At 37.0% G+C, this 8,242-nt stretch overlaps 1 pseudogene; it reads left to right on the top strand.

Moving 5' to 3' along the window:
• The first annotated feature begins 2,610 nt into the window (after nucleotides 1-2,610).
• LOC114701506 lies at nucleotides 2,611-3,305 on the top strand (annotated as a pseudogene).
• The last annotated feature ends 4,937 nt before the right edge of the window (nucleotides 3,306-8,242 follow it).

Raw genomic sequence — 8,242 nt, forward strand, 5'->3', positions numbered from 1 at the left:
AATTCATGTGTACTATTTCTACTTAAAAATGTTTGTCCACTTGTGGGATATCTAAGTTAAAAATACAAATTAGGAATGCCAATGTAGAGGTATATTTATCATCATTCTATGGCCAAAGTGACTGAATATAGTTAGCTGAATACTGGTATCCTGCTCCTGTACTATATTGTACTTTTTCTAATTCAAGTCTGATTCAATATTCAACCATACTTAATATCTCAAACAACTGATTTTTTTCAGAGACTATCTTAAAGAGGGATATAACATTTATATTTTAATACATGGTGGCCAGAGAGCTAGCACTATATTTGTTTTTATTTCCCTTCTCCATAAAAGCAGGTGTAAAGAAAAAAAATCATTCTTATTGTGAAAGAAATAAAGTTGTGATTTTAATTCTTGTATGTGAACTTATAGGAAAGTCACTAACCTAATTAGTAACCATAACTCTCCTTCAAATATAAAGTAAAATGCTGAAAGCAAAGCAATATAGTAGGAACACAATGAACTGTTCAATTCAGCAGTTGGCAAAAGGGAACAAACAGAGAAAGTCTTGGAAAAATTCTTCTATTTTTCACTCAAGGAGGATGGAAAAAAAACAAATAAAAAATACCAAGCATGTTCTAAATTCTTCTGTTACTTCTATTATTTATTTTGACATAATCCTTACAAATTCCATGGAGGTGACAATAGAGACCTAAGAAACATACATCTTTTAAAATTAAGGTGCAGTTTTCAGTGTCTTCCTCTAATTGGACTGGGAAATGAAAATTAGTGCTGTTGTGATAAATGTGGTGAAGCATGGTCAATAAAGTTAAAAATGGGGAGAGCCAGAAAATTATTAAGTTAAGATGTCATAGCACATAATGCAGACTTGAACTGAACATTAGTAAGTGAAGAGGGGACCTATTCTAAGACATTAAATATTGGTGAACTGGACACTGGACAAAAATCCAGAAACCTCCTTAAAGTGATAATATAATTTGACTGTCAAATCTATTGACAAAATCAATGGTGAAAGACATCAGAGACAATTTAGTTGTAGGAGGTACATATTATGGGTTCAATTCTATCCCTCAAAATCTTAAAGTTAGTGTCTGTAACTCTCATCACATCAGAATGTTTGGCTATATTTGGATAAAGGATCTTTACAGAGCACTCTAGGTAGAATACAATCATAAAGCTGGGCCCTGATCCTAATTTTATCATAAGAGAAAAAATATACACCCAGACACTCAGGAGGGAAATACCATGTGGGATAAATGTAGATCTATAAGTCAAGGAGAGAGAATCACAAGATTCTAACTTTTTCAACAAGTGGAACTCAGACACCTAATAGAATTGTGGAAAACAAAAACAAAAACAAAAAAACTCATGTCTATTTTTGAAGGGAACCACTTTGGTATACATTAGCAAGCTATTATATCTATTAAATGATTTTAATAACTATTAATTTCTTATAGGGAACTATAACATAAATCTTAAATGATCTTATTAATAAAAAGCTTGAAGCCAGATATTGGGATGAATTCTGAAAGATCAGAGAAGCAGAACAAGCCATAGCCAACCTCACTTTGATAACTCCTAGTCTGATCCTGTTTCCATGAATCCTCAGACTGAAAGCTTCTGAGTCCTCACCCAAATGGATCTCAGCTGAACTGCTGCTAAAAGCCTCAAAGCATAAAACCCTCTAGTTCCTAGTCCTCCTGCCTTCTATGCCTATCTGCTTCCTGCCATCACTTACTGGGATTAAAGGCCTGTGTGCTTCCCAAGCAAAAACATGAGATCTCAAGTGCTGGGATTAAAGGTGTGTATCACCACACCTGACTCTGTTCCCAGTATGGACTTAAACTCACAGAGATCCAGACAGATCTCTGTCTCCCAAGTGATAGGATTAAAGGTATGTGTGCCATCATTTTCTGACCTTCATGTCTAATCTTGTGGCTGTTCTGTTCTCTGACCCCAGATAAGTTTTATTAGGGTGCTCAATATATTGGGAGACACAATGTAACCAATGAAAGTCAAAAGAGTAGAATAATTTTTAATGTGTAGAAATATATAAAGTGTCATTCAGAGTGCCATCCTTCATCAATAATAGGAAAATACATACTAAGGCAAAAAAATAGAAATTGATAATATGAATAATTCTCTAGTTCTTGCATACTCTTAAGTTTCTTCTAAGGCTATCATCTTATGCATCTATGATGTATATGATGTATGTTTATTACACTAAGACATTATCATCTGTATAATGTGTTAACCAAACAAAAAAAGAGTACTTCCCTACAAAAAATAAATAAATAAACCAAGCTTGTGAAAAATATTCAGACCAACATGAAATCACAAGAAACAAAACTTTGAGACTTCAGCAATTAAGGACAAGCAAATAAAACAGCAAATGTATTGTTAAAAAGAATAGCATGATGCTGGAGGGAGACTTCGTTGGATTGGGGCTTTTAAGACAGACTGGGCAATGAGGTGGAAGGATGATGGAGAAGGGCCTGGGACTGTACTCAGGGCATGGAAGTCTCCTCTGTGTAAAAGGAGATGCCATTACCAGCATAAAGAAAATGTTAGGACTGTGATGTAGACAGTACTGGAGAGATTCTCTTCATGGGAAGAGCTTCACTTTTAACTTGCTGGAACTCCCCCACCCTGGCACTAAGAACTATTAAAGAAATGCAGCTTTCTGCTGCTGAAGAGGGGAAGGTTCTTCTCTGTGTTTCTATTCAGGCAGAGAATCTTCTCTCTTTTCACTCGTACAAAGGAAAAGATGTAAAGAAAGATTTTACAATTGCCCATTATGAAAAGGACACAGATTTACTTAAACTTGGGATTAGAACTAGAGGCAAGGAAGAGATATATTAGGACAGATCCATGATACTCCAGGACGTTACCCAGGAAGATACGGGAATCTACACCCTAGAAATCTTTGGAACACATGATCAACATGAAATAAAACATGTCTACCTCCAAGTATACAAAACTGTGATGCAGCCCACCATCCCAGTCAACCACACTAGAGTGAGGAGACCAAGGAACACTGCATATCTTACCTGTGTGTCACCTGACACTGGAATTGACATCAACTGGTTCTTTAATTACAAGCCCCTCAATCTAACAGAGAGAACCATGCTGTCACCTGAAGAGCAAAGGCTCACCATTAACTCCTGTCTGGAGGGCAGATACAGGGATCTATCTATCAGTGTGAGGTCTCCAACTCCTTCAGCTCCAGGAAGTCTAACCCACTGCTTTTTGTGTTGGTTTATGGCTATTGTCTTATCTCTTCCTATATACCAGAGCACTGAGGATTTTATGTCCCTAGTGTGCAAAGCATATAAAAGTCATAGGAGAAAGTTATCATGGCAGACACAGATAGCCATCATGGCAACATAAACCTTCCATCCCCAAATAAAACACAAATCAGGAGGAATGTGAGTACAAGGCCATCCCAGTTACACAGTGGGACAATGATTTTAAAAAAGACCTCAGTACAGGAACAGAATTGCAAAGGAGATAAGTAAGGGTTCAGGTTCTGAACCCCATAGGAACCCAGCCCTCAGGATACAGAGAGAACTGTCAGGATCTTCACGGTCATCAAAAACCATGGCTGCTCAGAGTCTGGGTTAAAATGCTGCAGTATCTGCATAGAACAAAACATATCTTCTCTCACACTCAGACCATTCTTGAAGCCTACTGCCTATGCTTCCTAGACTTCAGTCATCCATGTGAATTTGGAATAATGACAGGGGATCGGACTGGACGTGTTTCACTGTGGACATATGATTTTGGATAGTTTGTTGCATAGATATAAAATCCCTGGACATAAAGGACCCATGTGCTGAGTTTCTTGTCCTGAGTCTGGTATTTTTTTTCAGTGTGACCTTGCATAAGATCTTATTTTGTCATAACAACATCAACAAAAAAGAATAGAACATTTTTCTCCTTTAAGATATATTTGGCATTACTAAAGTCTCACCAACATGACTGCTCTTTTAAACATGTGCTGAACAAGAAAACAACAATAAACATGCTAAAGAAGGAAGAAAAAAAGGGGAAAAGACCTTGAGGCCTCAATTCTACACAAAGAACTACAAAAAACTAAAGAATGCTGAGAGTAGAAAAAATAGTCTTCCTCAGTAAACAGCACACCAATTGTTTGTCCAATACCCAATGGTCAGTCCTGAAAATGTACATAGATGTAACACTATACTGACTGAGCATGTCATATTTAGGAATACATATTTATATCCATATAAATGTATGCATATAACAATAATTAATGAAGAAGTGGTCATAGACTTGGAAAAAAAGAAGGAAAGGTAAATGTGAAGATTTGGAAGGAGAAAAGAGGGGGTTGAAAATGAATAGTTATACTCTAATCCCCCAAATAAAAGAAATAATTGTGTTTGGTGTTGGTAGATTAAAAGTATATGCCTTTAATTCCAGAACTCACTCGGGAGGTAGAGGCAGGCAGATTTCTGAGTTTGAGGCCACCTCTGGTCTACAGAGTAAGTTCAAGGATGACCAGGACTACACAGAGAAACCATAATTCCAAAAACAAAAACAAAATTAAAAAAATACATCTGACATTTGAAAGAAATATATTATAATTCAATTTCAAGCTTTTGTTATACTTAGAAAAATAAGAAAAAAATCAATATCTTATATATTGGGAGTGAAATAACCTATAGGATGACAGCATGTCTACATTCTAGTTGAAAGGGCAAAACATCAATTTTTATGGATTATCGACAATTATATTTACACATTGAAATCTTCATAGCAAAGAATAATAAACCTACGTAGTCAAACTTACAATAGGCAAATTAAAATGATATGTAATGTTCAAGAAGTTAAATTTAAAGTAGTTTCTCTGGACATGTACCATGTACCATATTCAAATCATCATGAATTAGACAAAATTGAAGGCAAATGACATTAAGTTGTGCATTAGTTGTTTTACTTTCCTCATTGCCATGGAAGGATAGCTGCTGTGGGATGGTCTGTATGTCAAATTGCTCTGATTGGTCAATAAATAAAACAGTGATTGGCCAGTGGCCAGGCAGGAAGTAGGTGGGACAAGGAGAGAGGAGAATTCTGGGAAGCAGAAGACTGAGGTAGAGAGACACTGCCAGCCACCACCATGACCAGCAGCATGTGAAGATGCTGGTAAGCCACCAGCCACATAGCAAGCTATAGATTTATAGAAATGGATTAATTTAAGCTATAAGAACAGATAGCAAGAAGCCTGCTATGGCCATACAGTTTGTGTTTACTTGGTTGGGTCTGAGCGGCTGTGGGACTGGCGGGTGACAAAGATTTGTCCTGACTGTGGGCAAGGCAGGAAAACTCTAGCTACAAATGCCACCCAACGTGGGGCAAGAGTTTCCACCTAAAACCTGAGAAAAGATTCTAAAACGGAACTAAAAACAGCTTCCTAATTGTCTCTCTCAAATGAGCAGCAGCTGCCAGTTTGAGTTCCTGGCGGGTTCCTGGCGTGTGTGCTTGACCTGCAGTATGGCGGGAATGAGGCCTCTGCAAGTGGCACATTAAGCTGCATGGTGGATTTAGCCTTTGCTAGTACAAAACAAAAAGAGGTTTCTGGGCTACACGTTGCTTTGATAAGAATCATAGACCCACTATTTCTGAGAATTGATGGCTCCCAAAGCTGGCAGGAAACATACCACTGCCATGTTGGGAAGCTGAATTGGGCAGAGCCAGCAGTCACAGCGCCTTTTCAGTCTTAGAAGGCTGCAGTTTAAAGCAATAGGCTCAAGGTAATATAAAACATAAGCCACATAAAGATGGCTACCACACAGAGAATCTGGATTATGTTCTCTTTGATATTCATAACTGAAGAAAAACATTTGATTGCAAAAGCTGTTGAGTTGTGCCAAAATGTATATTTTAAAGGTATCTTGACTTCGAAATTTGGATGTAAGGATATGTTGCTTTGGAAAGGAGGCTCTGCTTTTGTTTCTACAGAAAGCCAGAGGCTATGGATTTGTTCCAGATTAAGATACATCAGGTTTGACCAGCCAAGACCACCTGAAAGGTCTCCGATGACACCATGGCCCAGAGGATCCAACATCCAGAATCGTTTCAAGGCAACTGGCTCAGACGATACAGCCTCACGGACTACTCCATGATCCTAAAATTTTCTTTGTGTCCCCATAAGATACAGTGCCCCCCTCCAGCAGGAAGTAGTAAGAGAAGCTATGCCCAAATTCCCAAATATTCCAAGCTGGCTTTGGAGATGTGTAAAAGTTAAAACCTTCCTTTTTAAAAAGGAAAAGTGCTGTGGGATGGTCTGTATGTCAAATTGCTCTGATTGGTCAATAAATAAAACACTAATTGGCCAGGCAGGAAGTAGGTGGGACAGGGAGAGAGGAGAATTCTGGGAAGCAGAAGGCTGAGGTAGAGAGACACTGCTAGCCACCGCCATGACCAGCAGCATGTGAAGATGCCAGTAAGCCACCAGCCACGTGGCAAGGTATAGATTTATAGAAAAGGATTAATTTAAGCTATAAGAACAGTTAGCAAGAAGCCTGCCATGGCCATACAGTTTGTATGCAATATAAGTCTCTGTGTTTATTTGGTTGGGTCTGAGAGTCTGTGGGACTGGCGGGTGACAAAGATTTGTCCTGACTGTAGGCAAGGCAGGAAAACTCTAGCTACAGATAGCTGTTCAAAGTAACCTTCAGTGTCTAGTCTATTGTGGAAGGGAGGTCATATAAACTGTTCACATTCCATCTATAGTCGGGAAGCAGAGAGAGATGCATGTTTATGTTAAGCCTACTTCCTTTCCTTTAGTAGTCTCTGACCTTACTTCATGGAATGATGACTCCAAAATTCAGGGTAGATCTTCTTTTGTCAAATAAACTTTTCTGGAAACACATTCATAAGACTCACAGGTGTTTCCAGAGTAATTCAGTCAAACTGAATATGAATAACTGCCACAGTCATACCATCAACATAATTATATAGATGTATTATGAAAATATAAGGGGAAAGTATGCATAATTCTTATATAATATGATATAAAGTATATTTTTGAGAAACAAAATTTTTGGAGTCAAAAATAAGTATTACACTATAACAGAAGTATTATTTCAAAAATATATGATGTTTCTAAGCATAAATGTATATAGCATAAACAATCAAAATTCCTGGAGCAATTAATAACTTAAAAAGTAGAAAATATCCCTATTTTTGTGAAAGAGGCCATTAATCTTCAAGTAATCAATAAACAGACCACATAAAAGCAACTGCATCGTATGTTGAACTACATTATTCTTGAATTTTATCATATTCACATCTACCACATATAACAAACAACACATTCACAATTTTTGCAAATGTTTATTTAAAGTTTTTCAAGATAGATAATTTCCATGGTCATTAAATAGACCAAAACAGATGCAAAATCAAGTATGTCATATAAAGTATGGTTTCCTTAATAATGGATTCAGTTAGAAATCACAAAAGACCAGAAATAGTTACAAACACCTGAACATTCAGAATATAATACTATATGATTCCTAGATCAAGGAACTATCTAAAATGCATTATAAGCCCTAGGAAAACACCCATTAATTGTCCTTCTCTTAAATAAATAATCAATAATAATAAATACTACATAATAAATACTATCCTAATAAATCATAATAAATAATAGTGTCCCAATAAATAATAAGCAATAAATAAATAATAAGTAGACATAGTATTAAACTGGCTCCTAATGATTTATAACTATACTTATAGATTAATGTGTCTTTTAACCCTCATCAGAAGAATTTCTACTTGTAGTTGACAGCAATTAACACAGGGATTCACAACTGGCCAAATGCTGAGAATAGAAGTCTGTTGAATGTTCAGCCCTAAATGGGATATCTATATCATACCCTTTCTCTGAGTGCTCAATGATCATTTCATAAAATGTGGCAGAAAGAACAGAAGTGCCAGAGGTGGTATATGAGTACAAGACAATGGTGTCCTTCAGACACAGCAAGGCACCTGCACATATCATGTCACAGCAATATTAACAGCCTGTATGACTCCTATGCAAGTTCAAGACAGATCAAATTACATCATGGAGAAGGGAAGTAGACAAGATATCCTACCCCTATCTGAGGAGTTATTGGCTACTGTTATCTGCTGGGAGCAGGAAAGACAGTTTGTTGCCCCAGGGAAATACACCATTATTTGGTAGAAGACCACATATCTCAGAATATGTGGGGTA

The sequence above is a fragment of the Peromyscus leucopus genome, chromosome X, assembly GCF_004664715.2.
Source record: "Peromyscus leucopus breed LL Stock chromosome X, UCI_PerLeu_2.1, whole genome shotgun sequence".
Classification (NCBI taxonomy): domain Eukaryota; kingdom Metazoa; phylum Chordata; class Mammalia; order Rodentia; family Cricetidae; genus Peromyscus; species Peromyscus leucopus.